The sequence below is a fragment of the Cydia splendana genome, chromosome 8 (assembly GCF_910591565.1).
Source record: "Cydia splendana chromosome 8, ilCydSple1.2, whole genome shotgun sequence".
NCBI classification, from domain to species: Eukaryota; Metazoa; Arthropoda; class Insecta; order Lepidoptera; family Tortricidae; genus Cydia; species Cydia splendana.
In genome coordinates, this window is record NC_085967.1 from 11,604,209 (window position 1) to 11,626,596 (window position 22,388).

At 37.1% G+C, this 22,388-nt stretch overlaps 1 protein-coding gene across 1 annotated transcript in view; it reads right to left on the reverse strand.

The window, feature by feature from the left end:
• The window catches only part of LOC134793172 (uncharacterized), a 139,966-nt gene extending 118,999 nt beyond the window's left edge, over positions 1-20,967 (reverse strand). Inside the window, exon 1 of the mRNA XM_063764759.1 lies at positions 20,633-20,967. The gene's annotated coding sequence lies outside the window, so the exon portion shown is untranslated. The remainder of the gene's footprint in view (positions 1-20,632) is intronic.
• Positions 20,968-22,388: the final 1,421 nt, after the last annotated feature.

Genomic DNA, 22,388 nt, shown 5'->3' on the forward strand with positions numbered 1-22,388 from the left:
GTATGCGCAGATTATCAATATGACTCCTCCAGTTACAGAAGGAGTCCAATGTTATTCCTAAAAATGTCGCAGATTTAACTTCTTCAATTGATTGATTATTATATGATATATTTAAATTAGTCTTTTTACTTTTACATGTCAAAAATTGTATAAATTTAGTCTTTGCCAAATTAATGCTCAAATTATTATCTGCCATCCAATTAATTATGTCATTTAATGCTTGATTTATTTCATGTTCAAATGTTAAAATATTATTAAAATTTATAAGTAAGGTAGTATCATCAGCGAACAATATACATTTGTGATTCGTTGCATCTGGCAGGTCATTAATATAAAGTAGGAACAGCAATGGACCTAATATACTTCCTTGAGGTACGCCGGTAGGATTGAGTTTGTAGTTTGATCTGTATGCTAATCTATCATGACCAGTCATTTTCATGATTTCTACACACTGTTGTCTGTTACTGAGATAACTAATAAGCCAGTCATATGCAAGACCTCTTATACCATACCTATACAGTTTACTCATTAATATGTTATGGTTCACGAAATCGAATGCTTTTGACATATCTAATAAAACTGCTACTATGGGTAGCCTATTGTCAAGGTTATCGATGACATATTTCATCAGATTAAAACATGCTTTAGAAGTTGAGCTATTTTTACGAAACCCGAATTGCTCTTTTTTTAATACTTGAGAGTGTGATATAAAACTAGTGATTTTATTATGCATAATTTTTTCAAGAATCTTAGACAGAACGGGTATAAGGGTAATAGGTCTGTAATTGCTAACCTCGGATTTAATTCCTTTTTTATATAATGGTTTCACGACAGAATATTTAAGACGTTGCGGGAAAATACCTTGTGTGAATGATAGGTTTAATATGTGGCACAGGGGTCCCGATAAGCTGATTGCACACAATTTGATAACCTTTGTGCATATGTCGTCGTAACCAGTGGAGTTTGTATTGCGTAGACTTTTTATCGTCTTGATCACATCTATGTTGTCAACTGGAGTAAGGAACATACTGTGTACATTTTGGGATATCCTGTTGGAGTTATGTACTGGATGTTGTTGTCCTTGTGTTATGTTTATGAAGTAACTATTCATTTTTTCAGCTATGTCTTGTGGATCGTGAATAATGTCATTACCAATTACAATTTCAGCTATGTCTTCGGTGGCCTGGGTCATATTACAGTTATTTTTTATTATTTGCCACGAAGCTTTACATCTGTTACTAGAGTTGTTTATAAATCTCATATTTGAAATTTGCCTCGCTTTATGTAGGCATGTTTTTAACATTTTTGTATATATTTTGTATCGTTTTAAATAGTCTTTGTTGTGACCATTTCGAGAAGCTATTCTATATAAGGTACGTTTCTTAGCACAACTAATTTTTACTCCTTTCGTGAGCCATTTGTTTTTTACTGGTTTAATAACTCTCTTTACTTTAAGATGTGGAAAGCAAAGGTTGTAAAATAGTATAAGGAGCTCATGGAATTGGTCAAACGCTGCGTTTGTATCGATCTCTTGTAATACTTCAGTGAAAGATAAAGCGGACATACATTCGTAAAATTTTTGTAGATTTTCCTTACTATAGTCTCTTCTTATTTCATGTATATATATAAGTTTCTTTTTCACTGATCTATTTATGTTTATTTTACAAGATAAACTCTGGCCAGTTTCATGGTCTGAAAGACTTAAGATATGTATATTCGGCTCAATATCTGTAATATTGCTAGCCATCAAATCTATGCATGTTTTTTTCCTCGTAGGGCGATGTATATGATTGTATATATTGTAATTTGAAAGTATTGATATAAGTTCTTTTTTTAATTTATTATCTTTCAGTACATCAATATTCCAATCTCCGCAAAGCACAATTCGTTTCTTATTATTTCTAGTAATACACTTTAACAACTGATTTAATTGAGAGAAGAATACTCTTATATCTGAAGTTGGTGTCCTGTATATGCAGATCACTATCAAATTATACTGGGGTATTTCAATGCCGCAGCTTTCAAATTCTAATGGTCGAGAGAGACCCTGAACTTTTTCAAGAACTACATATTCTAAACCTGTCTTAATGAGGATACAAGTGCCCCCCCGCTTTTGTTGTTGCCTACAGTATGAAGCAGCAACATGATAATTATTTATGGTTAGATTTTTTATAGATCCTAATTTTATAAAAGTTTCACACAAACATATTATTTCTAAATGACCTAATTTTACCTGAAGGTCATCAATTGCGGACTCAAAAATATCCATTTTTCCTAGTATGCCTGCAATATTTTGATGAAGTATGTTTACAATCACCGATTTAGCTACGAAAGGAATGAGAATCGGTCGTTAACATGGCCTCGTTATTTATTTGTTTTTTAAAATAATAGGGAATTGTACCTTTATTATATTTGCAATTTTTGTCCTGGGGAGTAGAACATTGAGTTGGTTTGTCAACTGGTTTTACATAATTATAGTACATATCTTTATAGTCCCTTTGATCCACAATCGCGTTAATTTTTTTTACATATATTTATTAGGTATTGTGTCTTGTTTCTGTACGTATTGTTGGAAACATCAATGTATTTACAATTTTTCTGTCTTAAACAAAAATGTTGTAACATGTAATTTATTAAATCAGCATGTACGTATGGATTGTATCTTATACTAACTATGTAAACATTACAATTTTGCAGATGTTTTAACGCTATATTTAAATTAGATATAAGGTCTACCGGGTTTTTGTCATGTTCACCAAGTGACAGTATAATGTTAGTACCATCAGAGAACACGCATCGCTGTATCGTTGCGACAATACTCAACGCAGGCGCCTCGGGTTGTACACTCGATGAAACTTTGTAGGACTTCGTCAATATGTCGTCGCAACGCGTATGTAAGAGCTTTGACGCTAGTCCGACGCTTTGTTTTCCTCCAAACACGAAAAGAGTATCGTTTGAATTTTTGTAACGTTTTGCATGGCCGTTTTCCGTTTGGTCCTGTTCCGCTTCCGGGGTACTAGGTATCGATGTCATGGACGTGTCATTTATTACAGGATTCCCAGGACTGTTTTTTGTTTCATTACTGTCATTTAGCGAATTCAGACGTTGAACGGTACTAGTACGGGCTTGTCGTGATCTCTTGTTCTTTTTCTGTTTCGGGGTTTTCTTTTTTGTTGACGTAGGAGTATTGTCTCTTAATAATTGTTTAAAAATTTGTACTTGCCGCGTTAAATCCGCATTAGCCTTTGTCAGCTGTGTCACTTCAGAATTTAATTTATATATTTCTTCATGTGCACTGTTTAGTTGAGTAGTAATGATATTTATCTTATCCTTTAAATCAGCGACTTGAGACTCCTCTGTGAGGTTTGGCAGACTTTGTATACTCATGTTGTTATCGCTCAAGGTGGAGTTCATAGACTGATCACCTAGAGAATCACCGGATTCCTCTATAGATTCCTCTAAAGATATTCTCTGTTCTTGTGTGGGTATCTGAGATGTGGGCGAAGAGGTAGAAGCTAAAGGCGAGTCTAAATCTTTGTTTAAGATTTCATTTTTTTTTCTTAATGTCACGTTATTGACCTCTGTATTTTTTTTTGACGTTTTATTAATCGGTGCCTTTTTTGTTGTATTTGAGTTCGGTGTGTTCTTACTTCTGCGACATGATAAACACGACCAATTTTTTTTACTTTCTTCTGTCATCAATTGGAAAAGCTTTGTTGCTCTTCGGGCACATTTCGTATCAAAAGTCTTTTTACATTTCATACACTTCAAAGTATCTTTGCCTTTTAGGCTTTGTTCGCACTTCGCACATGTCGTCGACATTTTGTAGTTTATTAAAATATTCACTAGACCGTAAGTCACGTCAAGCGGTCAAGCGCTGGAGCGCTGCATATGTTTGATACGGCCGACACAGAGCCCGATCCTTTCCAACAAGCGCTCTCCGTGCCTAGCGGTGTCACTGCAGGCGACCGGTTTGCCGCGCGCTCGATGACGTCGGACACGGACGACACAGATCCCGATCCTTTCCAACAGCACGACACAGTGCCGTATTGTGTCTTCTCAAGTTGTCCGTTAACACAGTATTTTAAACTTTGTCCTTAAATATTTTTATAATTACGAATAGTTTTAGGATGATTTTTACACTAATCGGTCACATTTCACATATTGCACAATATTAGCTGGTCCATTGTAAGTGCCAGTAACTATTTACACAATTAACGAATTAAAATTACGGAGACGGTCAAGTACGGTACGTTATCGGTGAGTGCGCGCGCGCGTTCCTATATTTTATACAGCTTGAGCTGTATAATGTCTGTAAAGTACCTTTTATACAGCTTAAATCTTTTCTGACACTCTTATACGTCCCTTAAATCACTCTAAGTTCTTAATTGGCTGCTATATTGATGTTGCCGACACTTCCATGCTACTTGGGTATAGTAGGTACTTTAAAATTTTATTTAAGTGGTATTTATTATAACTGCAGTTAAATAACTGTACATATTAGGGTCCAAAGTTTATTCCATTCAGGAGCAAGCACAACTGAAAAAGTCGTACAATCTTGAAATGATCGAACGAGTTAAAATATTAGAACAACGAAAGGCGACCGTTGAGGCACGGCCGAGATAAGAATGGGTTGCAGCAATACTAGTAACTGGCCTTAAGGCATTTCGTGTGAGGTAACGGATCTTACTAGCGGACTTACTTCTGTCTCGGTGACTTACCCGTCATTCGAAACCAGTTTCATGTTTTATTACTTACTCATACAATTTATGCATACAACATAGGTATATTATCGTAGCTAACGATTGTCGCAACGAAAATGAGATTAACTTATAATCAGATTAATTTTAATTAGAGGAATCGTTCTTAATAAATAGCTCTAAAATTAACTTTAATTATAAAAATAGATGTCTAAATGTTGCCTGTGTGCTCTTAGGTCAGAGTTGTATAAATTATGAATTAAATGAAACGGGGGCAAAGGTACCAAGTACAAAAAAACAACACTCTACGAACATAACACTTAATATATCTTGATTATGCTAAATTTAAGATATCGACCCAAACCTACTCTATCGAATAGCAAATATTGCAATCTAAAGGTCGATATGAATTATTATTTATTAAACATAGCAATAAGCACTCGTCCGATTTGTTCTCAATATATTATTTGTTTGATATTGATATGTAAGTCTCAATGCTTCTCGCTCGCGCTTATTTATTGATGCGCTGAAGAAGTACGTGCTATCGTCAAAGTGGCGACACTGGCGACACAGTGATTGGTCGTGTCTTTAGAATTTCTAGCTTTATCATCCAATTTTATAACGTAAAAAGGACCTTATAAATCTTATAATCTCCTTACACTGGTTAATGACAGGTAGAAGGCGTATGTATTTTTAATTACCGAGCTGTACCACTATTCGGATACAAGGTTAATTTTGAACTTGTCGGTTTTCATTTTCTTCGCTATCTTGAAAGGACCGGGATTTGTCGACGATTAACATTAGACCACTATTCTCAAGCAAAGTTTGTGCGTGACAGATTTTAGTTGTATATAGCTCTTATTTTCTACATGTTGTAGTAAATAATCATAAAAAAATGTGGCATGTTGTAATTAAAACCTAGTTCGTTTTTCATTTATCTAAATGTATTTGTGAAAATCGAATGGATTAATATAACCATCTGTTAGACACAAAGACTAACTTTGATATATTTGGAATTGCTAGGTTATTCTAATCCACTTTTCTCTACCCTCTGTTAGTTTGACGTTATCACTCTTGATATACAACTACGTCAGCTGAGCGTTTTCCAAAAAAAGTGTACATTTCATTAATGTCTTCAAAATATTGACTTCTTGGGCTCATTTTATTCAGAATCATTTGTACATTCACGCCTCATACATGAAAAAATGTGTCCAAAGATTTCCTTTCCAGATCGTCACATGAAATTTAAATGTATGAAATTTTTTTTTATTTGTATGTACGTGACGCACTGAAAAAAAATTTTTCATACAAAATTTTGGGACACATTTTTTTCATGTATGAGGCGTGAATGTACAAATGATTCTGAGTAAAATGAGCTCAAGAAGTCAATAAGTATTATGAAGACATGAATGAAATGTACACTTTTTTTGGAAAACGCTCAGCTACGTGTTTACCTACAAGATTCCAGGGTGAGCTAATAATGCAAACCTCATAATTCAAAGCTAATAATGCAAACCTTTTATTTAACAAGTTTGTTGTTGTATTTTTGAAGTGAAAACTTCTTTAGCAGCGCTGAGCACTTTTTGAGGTGGGGAAAAAATGATAAACTCGATTCAGCGTAGCGTAACGTAACGCTGACGTCATGTGTCACGGACAATGTTATTCACCAAAGAACTTTAGTCATAACGTATCATAATCAGGTAAATTATTTAAAACTGGACTTTTATATTAAGCAATAAAGCTCAATGTTCTAATCTTGTACGGGCTGAAATACGAGGATCTCACAGTTACATTCTAACTTTATATCACTCAAATATAATTCAATAAAGCTACATCTTGATGAAATCGCTAATAATAGTGAAATTTTGAGTTTTATTCACCAGTACTCTCTAGTACTGGTGAATAAAACTCAAAATATCATGACCAAATATATTTAGATGCGAGGTCTGCAAGGTAACTTTACAATTTCTATTCGAATTTTAAACAATCAACGCTACAAATTTAAGCTCACTGGCCAGCAATTTCGGAACTAAAGTTTTTCAATAGAAAGGAGGATGGGTCAATAGGTTACTTTCCTACTAGTCAAATCAGCTCCTTTTTTAGAACTGTCAAAACGATTTGCTAATATGGAATTTATACGAAAACGTGCGTAGTGACGTCACAGTCAACTCACCTACTTTTACGGCGGGTTAGGCTCCTTATTAAGGTTTATGTTTTAGGTTTACGTTTTTGTATTGAGGCATTCTTTGACAAGGTGCCATAGCCTAAATTAAAAAACACAGATCTTTTTATACTCGTCTATTGACGTTAATCTTAATTCAAAGGTAAATTATGGGTTAGGTTGGATATAAAATTACTTAAAAGGCTTCATAGATGAAACTATAATGACATGATGATGCTGGCTATTCTAACTGAACTGAAGTATTCCTTATACAACTCAAATAATTATAATACGAATTATATAAATGAATGAACTATAATATTAATTATACAACACTTACTGCTCCGCCATAACGACATCAACGCGCCTCGCGAGTGAGTCCTGCTGGTGCTGACGCTGCACGAGTGAAACTTCGTGAAGCACCCAGACTAACAGCAATAAGGTCTAATTTCTCCTCTGGGTTGGAAGATCAGATGAGACTCGTTTTCGTAAAAAATAGTGCCTATACCGACTTCAAAATTCCAAAAGGAGATTCTCAATTGGGTTGTATCCTTTTTTAATGTTTGTTACTCTGTCATTTCTCAAACGATTTCGAAAGTATTTTTTCACCACACCAGCTCGTGAAGGCTCTCTTTATCCTTCAAAAACTGATGACTAAGTTACATTTTATTCACAAAAGTCGCACAGTAAGTTGATGCAAATATTGTGTTAAATCCATAAAAAATAATTGAATGTCAATTTATTGACGTCATATTGAACATACCTAGTATGAATGACTTCATTCCTACGCGACACAACTAAAATGTCAGAATCTGTACAGAACTTGTTTGTTTTTATTGTTATACCACAGTGAATTCTAAAGCAGCAATTAACATATGTTACAATCCTTACAAAATGTTACCTTAAGTAAGAACATTCTTAACGCGGGAGCTACCTGAGCAAGTGAGCATTCCCGTTAAACCGGATTTGTGTTACTTAACAGAAGGAGTAAAATCTAGCTTCATCTATGAATTCTTTAGAGCTTATTGTAATGTCAAATCAATATCAAAACCAGGTATTTTGAATTACATAGGTAATGTAACTGCAACATTCTACACAATTTTAGTAGTATAAGTTCAATAATAGCATTGAACCTCCGTTTTTACCAGATGACATTTATCTTAGTTCCATATGAAATCTAAAGAAATTGTGAAATGAAAAAGTTAGTATCGATGGAGTAATCGATTGCGTGAAACGTTTGGTAGCCGTATCACGAACGGTACAGTACCTACCTCATGCGTTTAGCTCATAGCGGTACCTTCCCACTGTTTCCATAAGGCAATAGCGGACTCAAATGTTATGCTCTTGATGTTATCACTCCAAGGTTGTTCAAGCAAGTCACATAACTGTTACAGTACCTATCTAAACGTATAACTTTAAGTAATTCACATGTGTTCTTATTAGAATATTTCTTATTGGATTACTCAGACTTAGACTATTTAGGCACGACTTTGATAGTTATAAAATAAACAATAAACTGGCGCGTAAGCACGCTTGCGCTTGCCCGAGCCCTTGAAAGTTATGCTTATGTTCGGTTTCATGAAACTGTAACCGTAACTAAAATTCATAATTTAATGCCAATGCCGCAACCTAACTTTTGATTGTAAATGGGGTTTCTAATTACTCTTTTGTTTCCGAAAGTTAATGATATGGTTTACTAATGTGTTGCAGAAAGATTTTTGACATATTTTTGTATTGCATAATGTTACTTGGCAGAAATGTCGTTTGGCAGAATTACCTTTCCCATATATCATTTAGCATACAATCATTTCGCAGAGTTTTAAAATCCAGAACCATATTTTGGCATACTGTTGATGATCATAATAGTCTTTTAAACGAGTCTTAATTTCGCAGATAAATGTATTGCATAATATTTAGGTAGCATAAAGTTATCAAGATGTAGTCGGGTAATAAAATAATATTATAAAAAAATTGGTCCATTTATTCATAATAGCCAGTACGTAGATCAATATTATGCTCTAACCTAATCAATTCTTCTGGCAGTTGTTCGTTTTTGTAGGAGATCACAGCTCTAACCTAACCTAACCCACTTTTCTGGTGGCCGTTCGTTTTGTATGAGGTCGCAGTTCTAACCTAACCTAACCTAACCCATTTTTCTGGTGGCCGTTCGTTTTGTATGAGGTCGCAGTTCTAACCTAACCTAACCCACTTTTCTGGGAGCCGTTCGTTTTATACAGGAAGCCGCAGTTACAACCTAACATAATCTTCTTATCTGGCACAGGTTCAATTTTGTTTGAGGGTCACAGTTCTTACTTAACGTAATCCACTTTTCTGCAAGTAGAAAAACATTATGCCACAATGAAAGTATGCTGCAGGATGATTAGGGTACATAAAATTATGCTAAACCAAAGTCTGCAAAAGTAATCTTCTGATAAATAATATGCTGCAAAATGTATTGTATGCTTGTAATAATAATGCAAAGTAATATTTATGCCTAATTATCATTCTACTAAAAGTGCTTCTGCGATACATGTTATGCGAAGTGTATTTCTGACAAACAATATTATGCCAGAAGAGGGGAACCCAGGTATTAGACTCCATTAAGGCTCGGGTGACAGAAGACATCCTTTATTTTATTATATTTATGTGTTTTTAATTCGTTAGCATAATTTGCACACAGACTTAAACAACATTGAGCAAGATTATCTACCTATCACAGCTAATCGTTAGCTGACGCTATCTAACATTAGCTTACAACCTTCACCTTTTTCATTTACACTTAATTACCTACTTCAACATTGAAGTATATACACGTAGGTACGACACCCACTAATACAAACACTAATTACAATTTAAAAACCTATACGAGGTTACACGTCATATGGACCTTTGTTTATTAGTTATTATTAGTAATTTTCCTACTCATGTACTTTAATTTTGTCATTTATACATCTATGAAAACTTATACATAATGTATAAGAACATTAAGAACACACATAAATAGGCTTGAAGAAAAGTATGTAAGAAAAGTTACTCTATTCCTATTAACCGCATTAATGTTGTAAAATCGCCATTGTGATATTGCGTATAAACACAACTTTACAACAAAATGAAACTTTTTGAACGAACCATATTGCTGCCAACTTAAGAAAAATTTATTTTGAGTTCAGTCACCATCAGATATATCGGATCAATCAAGGTGCTTACAAATATCTGAACACGTCTCTATGTCAATCAAGGCGCTTCGGTGCGTGTTTAGATATTGTTGGCCACCTGGAACCTCGACCACTCCGATATATCTGATGGCTACTGTACATACCTACCTATGATCAAAGAAACATTGATTGAGTAAGATACGTAAAATCTATGACAATTTCGTGCTTCGAATTTGACAGGTAAACGAGATGGCGCTGTACAGCTCCATACATTTTGCGGTACACTTACCGTGCGTCACTACCAGTGACCGCAAAACATATAGCGGATACAGTGCCATCTGTTTTGGATGCCAAACTTAGGGGCACGTTATTTTCTTAGACATAGGTACCTCTCAATTAAAAAAAAACAATATCACCATAGGCATGCTTTGTAGTTTTCAGATTTCCCTCTTGTTCATTCTTTTAGAGTTTCTCAGTTATGTATTTCGTTTTAGGCCTAAATAGTTTTATTTTAAGTAGGTATATAGGGAGTATTTTGTGTTGCTTTCCTCAAAAAAATGTGCTAATAATGAACAAGGGCTAAAGGAGAAATATTTTTTCACCAGACAATATATCCGCGGCAGTCGATATTTAAGGTGACTGGAAATTGATAATTTCTTTAAAAGTCAGTATCCACTTGTAGGAATACTATTATGTACCTAACTATATAAGTCAAAAAGCTCTTAGCGGCTTTCTTAACAATTTTCTCCTTCAGCTGCACCTCGGCTAAATTATTACTCGGACCACTCGCCTTTTTAACCTCTCTTATACAACTGTTGTTTCTTCTCTATGTTAGTCCGTTCATATATATATATATACAGGGTGATCAATCCAAATGGGTCAGTATGGAGAAGTCAGAAACTATAAGAGATAGCGAAATCTGTTCTTAGGAACCATGGCGTCGATTTTAGATTTAATAATAATGGCATTCAATTTTTTTTTTAATCTATCATATTAACCGGGATTCGAACCTGGTCAATATTCTTGTCGTTTGTTTGTATGGCAACTTTTAAACGATGCGTGATAGGTGGGGGGTACTCGACCAAATATCATAGAAGGCCCCGAGACAAAACAAACTACATTAAAAAAAATCAAAATGGCTGACTTTTTTTTTATTTTTTCAAGTTGGCCCGAGCGCGCTGAGATATGGCATGCGGCGAGCCTGGGGGCCCAAGATTACCATGACAAACATTTTTTTTGGAAAAATCCAAAATGGCGGCGCTAACGGGTAAAGTCAAATTTCCAAGTAGGTTAAGCGAGTCCGAAGGCCGACCCTGGCGGAGGGCCGAAGGCCTGGAGCCTCCACCCCGACTCCCAATAGGAAAAGTGTTGGGTCGTGTTTAAGCTCCAACTTCCCCCTCTCGTGTGACGCTTCGGCCCTACGCGGAGTTCGGCCTTCGGCCCGCCGGCTTCGCTCATCAAGACAGCTGACTTGGTAGAACGCTTGGAAGCACCGCATTCACGCAGCTCGGCCTTCGGCCTCGCGTTTTGGGAGTTGGGGTGGAGGCTCCGGGTCTTCGGCCTTCCGCCGGGGTCGGCCTTCGGCCTCCCGTCCTGAAGCTCGCCCTTCGGGCTCGCTTCACCTACTTGGAAATTTGACTTTGCTCGTGTCCGCCGCCATTTTGGATTTTTCCAAAAAAATTTTTTGACATGGTAATCTTGGGCCCCCAGGCTCACCGCATGCCAAATCTCAGTGCGCTCGGACCAACTTGAAAAAATTAAAAAAAAATCAGCCATTTTGATTTTTTTTTAATTTAGTTTGTTTGTTGCATCGTTTAAAAGTTGCCATACAAACAAACAACAATAATATTGACCAGGTTCGAATCCCGGTTATGAATGATAGATTAAAAAAAAAATTGAATGCCATTATTATTAAATCTAAAATCGAAGCCATGGTTCCTAAGAACAGATTCCGCTATTTCTCATAGTTTCTGACTTCTCCATACTGACCCATTTGGATTGATCACCCTGTATATATATATATTTAATAAATAAATAATCTATATGGTCTGACACTGACAGACAAATCCCATCAAACCCATAGCAATGAGTCTCTATCTAATAGAGATCTAAATAACATATATTTACTAAGACTGTTTTGTATTGAAGATAAATAAGATAGTGTTACAAGGAAAACTGGCAAAGATGCCGCCGGCTCTACTTAAAACTTCGTTAGTTTAAACAACAAGTGTTAGAATATAATATCCACACCTAAAGCAGTCACGCAACTCATCAAAAACTGTATACGCTTGATTGTTTCATGTGAGAAATGAATAAACTGTACATTAGTATTGAGCGCATGATTGTCATTGGAAGATGGATGGGTGACGCGTGAGAGTATGGGACTGTTCCGTCATTACTGAGGTATGGAGTGACATAACGGGCCCCGCAGGCGCGCGACCGCTCGGCGACAGGTGCGCGGTGCCGCGATACACCGACCCCCGCCATATGTGGTCTGCGGAGTTATCGTTAGCCGCTACCTCAGTTTTATTACTTAGAATTTTATCGTTCAATGTATTTAAGAATGATAATTGTACTTATTTCTAAAGCGTCTATATTTCTATAATATTTTCTCTAGACAAATCTTTTTCTCTATCTGAATCTTCATTTTGAATGTTTAAATTAGTATGATGACAGGATACCTACTGGACCACAAGCTGTCGTTTGGATAGATGTAACAACACATGGCACATATATATAAGTATGTACTTACTACTTACTCAATTGAATTGTATAGAGTATTAAATGTAACTGCAAGAATTAAAACGGCCCAATTAGGTAGTAGTTTTAAGAATTGTTTTTGTGATAGGTATGATGGTCAAGCCTAGTTAATAACCATATAATTTTTTGAGTTATAAAGCCTCCAATTAACAGCGGTTTCTTAAAAATACACCGTGCGAATTAAACATAAATTCACAACAACAGAAAAGAATAGGGTCTATGTCGAAACGTTACAAGAAAATATTCTTGATCGTAGCTGATTACAATTAACCGCTTTGTGGGAATAAATTGCATTAACAACAAAGGAGCCTTGGCTCCGCGGACATTATTAATAGATGACACTGCTTTTAACTGTTTATTATTTCGACTATTCTCTCGCCACTATCGTATTGTTATACATATATGTACTTAGGACCTAATTTTTTTAGTACCGTAATCAATCAGGCAATCATGTAGACTAATCATGTTTTTACAAAAAAATATTAAGGTATGCTTTTATGGCAGTGCTTCGTTTTAAATAATAAATATGCCGCAGTATTAACAAAACAATGGTTACAAAGAAGAATGTCCTACTGGTCCAACGGTAGCATACTTAAATATTAATTTATGATAAACTATTTTCAAGGCTGTATTTCGCGTCATTCATCTTTCAGCATTATTACAGCATCTATCTCTTTTTTTTCCATTTTTTACTAATCAAAACTAAATATCAAAGACATCACTAATCCTAATCAGGTCTTGAAGTCATCAGACGATTCACAAGTATTCGTGACTAAGCATAGTTAAAATTAGTTGCGACGTATTCGCATTGTAATGGACAATGGCTTTGCCCACCACGAGAATTATTTAACGAATCCTCTGTTTTTACGAAGCTATAGCATCCGGTACGCCCCAGGTTACGGCGGCCGGTTCGAGGTCACATCACGATACTCATTATAATTTTGCTTTATTTATTTACACACGCGGCCGGGATTGTATGTCTCTCTGTTAATGTAACTAGTTCTTGACACTGAATTTTCGTACGTAACGTAACGAGAATATTTGATTCGAGCTTTACCCCTGAAATTGGCTTTGCGGCTATAATTAGGTTTCAATTTCATGCTATAACAGATATCATAAATGATACGAATCGCATATATAGCTTTTACAGGTACAAAAAAATCCACGATTTTCCAATTTTCAGTTTTTCATAAAGAAATTGTTAGAGTTTGTTAAAACTCTTTTATTTCCTAATTACAGTAACTAAAGCAGTTAAAATAATCGTCTCGAATGAATAATCAATGCACGACGTAATCCAGCAAAAAAGGGCATACGAGCTACTTACTTATGTGCTCAAGTTTCGTCATGCCCATGACCACATTAACTTTCTGTTCTGTCTTACAAGTGACGTTGTCACCTTAACAACTGACTCACAAAATAGTTATAAAATAAGTTGTTATGAGTAAATGAAACCAATATTTTCAATATCGCACTCGGTTGCGCCGTCAGTATTTCTATGTGTAATCATAATTAAATTAACTGTGACATTATTAATTAACTATATTTTTGGTTAGATATTATAACTATTTATGTGTTTCATTACAATTCAAACATTTTAGCTATACTTAAGACCAAAACATAAAAAAAAAACTTTTTATAAACAATTATAAGTACCTACCTAGTTAGTTTCCAGTTCCAATGCCAGTATAGCAATTAGTTAACCTAATAGGCCAGTGTTCACGGATTTACTGGTATCTACCAATTTCGCTAACTTTTCAAGGTTCCATGCATTATTCAGAATAAATGAATTAGGATATTTGACGATGCCGGTTTACAATATCCATGCCACCCGTATCGTATTAAATGAAAGACTGGCAGTTATATTTGATTTTATCTAGTACATATATAGCCGCCCTCAGACATATTGGGGCGTACTTACTGTACATAGAGCTCTCAAATATCTGAACTCCCATATATTGCTAAAGCCGACCACTGACTAACAGTCCGCCGGACGATATCGGCCGGTCAGTTGTTCGGAACTGTCAAATTTTTGTTCTAACTGACAGGCCGATATCGTCCGGCAGCCTGTTACTGTTAGTCAGTGGTCGGCTTAAGGGTATTGGCACGGTGCATGTTCCGATATTTTTGGAACCCGTTATAGAGGTATCTCAAATGTTTTTAATTGCGACTTTCGTTTAAGGGGCCACCCCACGCCAATGACCTTCGATCTGAATCCCTTAGTTTTCTAATGTTTTTTGTAGCTTATTATATTAACAGCAACGGCTTTAAGCAATATAGTATCCCATATTTACTTCAAAGTTCATTGTCTTCGAGATATTTGGCATCAAAGCTGAACAATTTTAGGCTAAAAAACTGGTTTTCTGGCCATAACTTTTGTGTTAATTAGTTTAAAATTAAAACCCTGGACACGTTTTTCGACACGTCAAAGACAAACCCAAATATGTAGATTTCGTTCATGTAAGATCCTTCACTGCAAACTAGATACGAAAAAAGTGTTTTTTTAGACAATGTTTAAAAAATTCATAAAAAAATATGTATTCATTTTTTTCAAAATCCGGTGGACAAAACCGGAGATAAAAGATTGAAAAACCAATAACCGTTTGTCTTATAATTCTATCTGTATTGCAAAAAAAGGAGATACAATTCAAAACTTGTCATAAAATCGATGAAAACCTCGGGTAGCCCCTTAAGCCCCCCATTCACACTCCTACCTTGTAGTCCGCACGAGCCGTCCTACCGTTTAGCCGTTTGTAGGATGGCTCGTAGTCCGCAACCCCCATACACAATCCTACCCAACGAGGCGGACTACGAGGCGGACTACAAGGTAGGAGTGTGAATGGGGGGCTTTAGGTGCTTGTACGAAAATAATAAGATATTCGCGGGAATACCAATGTTTTACCCTATTAATGTAAATGGAAAACATAAATGAAAACTAGCTAGGTACTCTAATACCTAAATCAATCATACACTTACACTTTAAACTCTCGCGTTTTGTACACATACTTAATTATACATATGTACAATTGTACAGTGGTACATGTTTCAACCGTAATATTAAGGCATTACGGTCGACATCTATCCATGCACTTTTGAACGCCATTGTACATATTATATTGTCCGCTGCTGATGACTAGCTGTTCTATTCACATTCAGATTTATTAGTGACGAATTATTTCCTGAAATTCCTGTTGATAGGTAAGATTTCAAATTTATGAAACACGAATGCTATTTCAATCGCATTTTATGTGAGATATTCCGTTCCTTGAAGTTTCTCAACCCTATTTAGGTATATATGTATCCCTATTTTTTATTATCTTAAATTACTACGGAGTTTCACCTCAGCCCCATCGCGATTAAGCAATTTAGTCACGTATGTCAAAGCGAACAGTTATGCATAAAGAAACCGATTCGCCGCGTCCCATGGTTAAACGGTTTCTTTACTTGATATAGGTACTATGTGTATAGTGCAGGTATATCTTCTTTGTACTCTGAGTTTCTCTTTGTTATTATAATGTTCACCAACTGTCTTCGCTTTCACCCTTCTGGGCAGTTTACTCTAGAGGTAGCAGAAGGATAGCAGTATAAAATACTTCCCATTTAGACTAGCAAGCTACATATAAGCTTAAAGTATGTAACAAGTAAGCCCACTATGCATTGTTGGCACCTAGAGAATCTGCTTTTACACTTTTTATATATTTTAATGTCCCCTAGGGGCTGTCCATAAATTACGTCATCGATTTTTGGCGATTTTTGACCCCCCCCCCCCCCCTCCCACCTATAATCATCCAAAAATCATGCTTCAAATGACCCCATTTCCTCCTACTTCATGCTACCGTCATCCGATGTCCAGACCCCCCCCCCCTAATTTGAAATGACGTAATTTATGAATAGCCCCCTATGTAGATTTAGTCGCATCGCCTAAATGTTTTAGATAGCTGTACCTAACATAGAATTACATGTAAAGTCGTCCAAAATTGTTTTATGGAGTAATACCTACTTAATCCTTATATAATTCGGGACGCCCTATTAGTATGTTGCACTAAAGGCTTCGTCACACAGGCGCAGGGGGCAGGGGTTTTACATGTAAAACGCTCACGCCCCGCCCGGAAAACGCGCCTGTGTGACGGATCCTTTATTGAGATATCCACCATGTAGGTATTTACTTATTGGTGGCGCTACAAGCCTCAATTAGCTATTAATCGTTTGTCTTAATCTGTAATTTTGACTTAGATATGTACCGTCCCTTTCTTACAAATACATGTAAGAAAGGGATAAAACATAAATTAACTAATTGACACTTGTAAAATTTTATGAATAAGGGGATTAGTGGTTTTATAGCGATGGGGGAGTAAAGTTTGTGCACACAAGTGCACATGTGAAACGTTTATATTTATTTTATGTGAATTTAAATTGCCTCGACCGATAACCAGCTATCATTGGCAATAAAAGCTTTCGCAGTGAAAGTTGTTACGGCTTCAATAAAGAGAAATAGAAGTGTTCTCGTTAGTGTTTTGGATATACGAGTATGACATGTTGTATAAATAAATAAACATACTAAGCGCCACTTGCACTATCCCACTAACCCGGGGTTAACCCCCTACCCCGGGTCACTGACCCCAGGTTAGTGAGATGGGCCAAGTGGCTCTTCGAAACCTATCTACAGATTGTTTTATAGGTTGACTCGCGCTATGTATACCGATACAACGTATACACGTTGTCTTTATTGGTATACACCAATAAAGGCTTCGTCACACAGGCGCGTTTTACGGGCGGGGCGTGAGCGGGGCGCGCCGCTTTTACATATAAAACGCTCACGCCCCGCCCGGAAACGCGCCTGTGTGACGGAACCTTAACGCCGCGTTTTCGGAAACTAACATAACATGCCGACTGGACAGGGTGGATGGTTTTAGTCCGCAGGCAGCTGGAGCAATCCCAGCTGAGTCGGACTGCCAAAACCGGGCTGGCAGTATCCATTGAGGATTACCTCCAGCTCTGACCAAAAAAAAGACAATGTTTGCTACTCGTACCAGTTAGAGATAGAGTTGTTATACATACGCTTTACAACAATTACATTAGGTATACCTATTTCGAAGGCCTATTTACGATAAATTTAGCTTAAATGACTTCGTCACACACCCGAGTGACTAACTTGCTAATACTAATTTGCATAAATTAGTATTAAAAATTAAAACCTCCTTGGTAGGAGATATCTGTTATCCGTTTTTCGTACTTTGCATTGAGTCTGAATAGCTTATTGGCTAATAAATTAGGGTAAGGTAATAAATTGAAATAAAGTGAAAAATTTTGTTTTGAACTCTTAATACAGTAATTTTATACATTTCGCGTTTGCGTTAAATCCGGTAGTTCTGATTTTTTGCAGACGTGTTTATGATGTTGGCCCAATGAATAATACAAGTTTGTGACTTCGAGCGCCGAACGCAACTTTGTCAAATATCGAACCACACGCGAAAATTTCGGTTTTCTTTTAAATTTGGGCGATTATAACCCTAAAGGACTAGTTTTTGATAGTGCCTTCTCAGGACGTTTTTATAGTGGACTAAATTTGCTACAATACAATAGAATTGTCTCTGTACATCTAGTAGTTTCCGAAACAAAACGTTTCAAAATTTATAATTTTTTGAAATTGTATTCGTAGGGTAAGTAAGTGCAGTGAGTATGCACTTTTGTCTCAGGCGATGCAGCTTGGCACGATTGTTCCTAAGGTCAAACAAAGCTGATTTGGCCAGGTAGCTTGAGATCGTACCGTGCCTACCCCCCAAAAAGGGAGGCGCAAGGGTCGGATCACCAGGTCCAATCTATGCTATATTTCTTCCTGCTCTTAGCAACTAGGGCAAGTAATATATCATTTTCATATAATGTAGGGGTTCCTTATTCTATAAAGTATCACTTCAAAGCAGGCAGTCATACATTTTTTGGAAAAATATGTAGCGGATTGAGTGACGATTTCCATAGAAATGTAATTATGGCCAAAGTCAAAGGTTAAAAATGTTAAAAAAAACACTTAACTTGGCGTTTTAAAAGTACGAATATAATGTGCTCGTCCTTATATTATATGAAAATGATATTATAACTTGCCCTAGTTGCTAAGAGCAGGAAGAAATATAGCATAGATTGCACCTGGGGAGCCGACCATTACCCCCCCTTTTTTTGGGGGGTAGGCACGGTACGATCTCGTGTTTACCGGCTCAAATCAGCTTTGTTTGACCTTAGAAACAATTGTGCCAAGCGGAATCGCCTGAGACAAAAGTGCATACTCACTGCACTTACTTAGCCTACGAATACAAGTTCGAAAAAAATTATAAACTTAGAAAAGCTTTATCTCGGAAACTATTACATGTACAGAGACAGTTCTAGTCTCGTACTGTAGCCAATCTAGTCCACTTTAAAAACGCCCTGAGAAGGCAGTATCAAAAACTAGTTCTTTAGGGTTATAATCGCCTAAATCTAAAAGAAAACCGAAATTATCGCGGGGTTTTCGATATTTGACAAAGTTGCGTTCGGCGCTCGAAGTCACAAACTTGTATTATTCATTGGGCCAACATCATAAATAAGTCTGCAAAAAATCAGAACTTCCGGATTTGACGCAAAAGAGCGAGGTTACAAAATTCGACAAAGTTACTGAATTATCTGAAAATGGCTCATTTTTTATCTATAGAGGGTCTATATATATGAAAGTGACACGTTTCGACCCTAGAGAATTTTAGTTTGCAAGATCACTATTTTTATTTTTGACGATTAGTAATGAATCCTTTTATTCGGGCGAAAGCATCCATTTCATCCCTTGGTTACAACGTGTGATTTTGTAACGCCAAATGACATTTTTCTGTGATTTTAACGCCTCTCAGTTTTTACCCAAGCGCTGAAGGAGGGTTCTGATAATGTAAGTACATATGTATTTATGTATATCTGTCAAATTTTTTGGCACTGCCAAAAAGATTCGAATTCGAAAGATTGCAATATGTACCTACCGATATGAGATCTCATAAGATTCGTCTCAGTTTTGGCAGTGACACGGGCTATATTAAAATTTCTCCGAAGACGCTCTCGGGTTTTTATACCTATAGGTAATATGATATGATATGATATTCATATCATATCATATTACCTATAGTCTGATGACCATAGGGTTTCAATTAGGGGACCGCTGGTCACTGGATAGTTAATGTTCATTTCGTTTTGTAAGGAAGACATACTGGTTACTATTTGTAAATACTTGCATCAGAGGTGATGACAGCGCGCTACCAGACGACGCGCAACGCGGGAAAATCAGCTATCCCGATATGGTCAAGTATGTGCCTTGTTCTGCATGTGTGTTACATAAGCGCTCGCGAGGCGCCACCTAGTTTAGATGACCGTCGTTATCTAATGCTTCCACTGTCATAAAAATAGGTATCGATACTAATCATTTAGCAATACTTAGATCCAATACTTAAGTAACTAATAAGTTTCGTTCATGTGTTACAGTACTTAGGCTACTTAGTATTGGATTGTTGGAGCAATTAGCCTAAAAAAACAGCTACAAAAACTAATTTAAAATTGTAAACTTATTTTTCAGTTTGCCTTAACGCATTTTCGCAATTCTAATAAGAATTTAATCATATTCTCTATTAAATCAATAACTTAAAACATTAGTAAAATTGTTCTATATGTACGATAGGTATTTCGCAGAGTCTCTTAGAGAGTCTCAATGTTATTGTATCAAGTTGAAAGCAAAGAGAACAAATAGGTAGGTAGTGTAGAAGAGAATGCGAGCGCGGTCGCGGGGTCGAGTCGTGTGAAGTTGCGACATGGCTCGATTCAGGTTTGTATGGAGAGAAAACTATAGCAGTTCCAACCTTGAGATCATCGGTGAGTGTAGGGACTATGGTGTGCGGGGCTCATTCCTCCCGGTTGAAGCGATCCGCCTTCCCTCGCCGGCAGGCGAACAGCCGTTAGACAACTCCGTGGAACTCGCAACACACCGGACTGTGGTACTTTGTAGCGATACACTGTTTGCTGTACAGCTAAAAACACACCATCACTTCACTGCACGCACACTCCAGGGATCGGAGCAAACCGTTCGGAAAACGGGCACTCGACAAACGAAGTAGCGACGGCCGATCGGCGGTTGGACGTACGACCAGGTTTTTGGTCGGACAATGACTGAGCGCGAAGTCGCAGGCTGCGGCGCTCGCGCACGCCCCCGCGCGCCCCCCGCGCCCTCTTCGCCGCCGCGCCCGGCGCCTGCGCGGACTGCAACCTCGCCCTCTACTTCCCAATGGCCGAGCTTTGGCCGGGTCCCGCTCTACGTTGCACCAGATAATAAAACTGCAAGGGCGCACCACTGGTCTGAAACTCGTTCGTCAGCTTGCAAAAAATATTACTTTCGACCTAAACTGGTATGATGATGAAAAATAAAAATAAAGCTCACTGAAATTTGCTTAGGTAGATCCTTATACGAAGCAGTTGGCAGCGTGCATTACATTTTGACAGCATAAGATTGTTCTTAATTGGCCATCCATTATTCATTTTCTATCGTACCAATAAATCTATATTGTGTGTATGCTATATTACAAAGCATTCACGTCGCATACAAGCGTTTATCTTATTTAAAGCTGGGCCGCCCGGCGGATGCGCCCAATGACCATCCTTCGTTTTTTCTCGCTACCAATTACCGCTGGTTTTTCGTAATGGCTATTGAAAAGCACAATTGTGGGTAATAATAGTCCCACAATCGAAATGAGTGTGTTAGATTACGTTGCTTTATCATTTTAATTCGAAAAAAGTGAAGTAATGGTTCAAGTAATTGTGTACACGTTTGCGCAAAATTAGATTTAAAAACTCACAGATACCTATGTATCTATATACATTTGTCTCACATTTATTTATTTTAGAGTTAGTGCGTAAACAAATACCTATGGGTGTCGTTGTCAAATAAATAAATATTATACCTAGGTCAATTTTACGCAGATCGACTTAGTCCCACAATAAGCTCAGTAAGGCTTGCGTTTGTGGGTACTAGACGACGATATATACATGTCGTAGTCAGATCGTATAATCCGCCGTATTACATTACGGCTAGCCGTTATCAAAAACAGGGGCGTTTTGAAATGCGGCGGTTCGACGATTAGCCGGATTGTCATTGCGATACGTTCTTCAATAAGGCGGCCAACGTTTAGCCGCATCGTACTACTATTTTAGATTGTAGAGTGACCAGTTCTTTCGGTCGCCTACGTAACCGGAGTTTGACAATGTTTGCAATTTAATTTATTTTTACCATGGTCCCACCGCACTACATGTGTTTCTTTTCCAAAACATTTCCTTCACAACTTAAATAGACGGAGCCCCGCAAGCGGGGCTCCTATTTCTGGGCGGTTTGCCCTTCGGGCATCTGAAGCTACCTAACGAACCTAACCTACTTACCTACCTACGCTTTTTTCCCCAAAGTGTAATGTTTTCACGGACGTCTCACTAAATCAATAGGTAGGTAGGTTAGGTTCGTTAGGTAGCTTCAGATGCCCGAAGGGCAAACCGCTCAGAAATAGGAGCCCCGCGAAGCGGGGCTCCGTCTAGTTAAGTTGCGAAAGAAACGTTTTTTGAAAAGAAACAGTC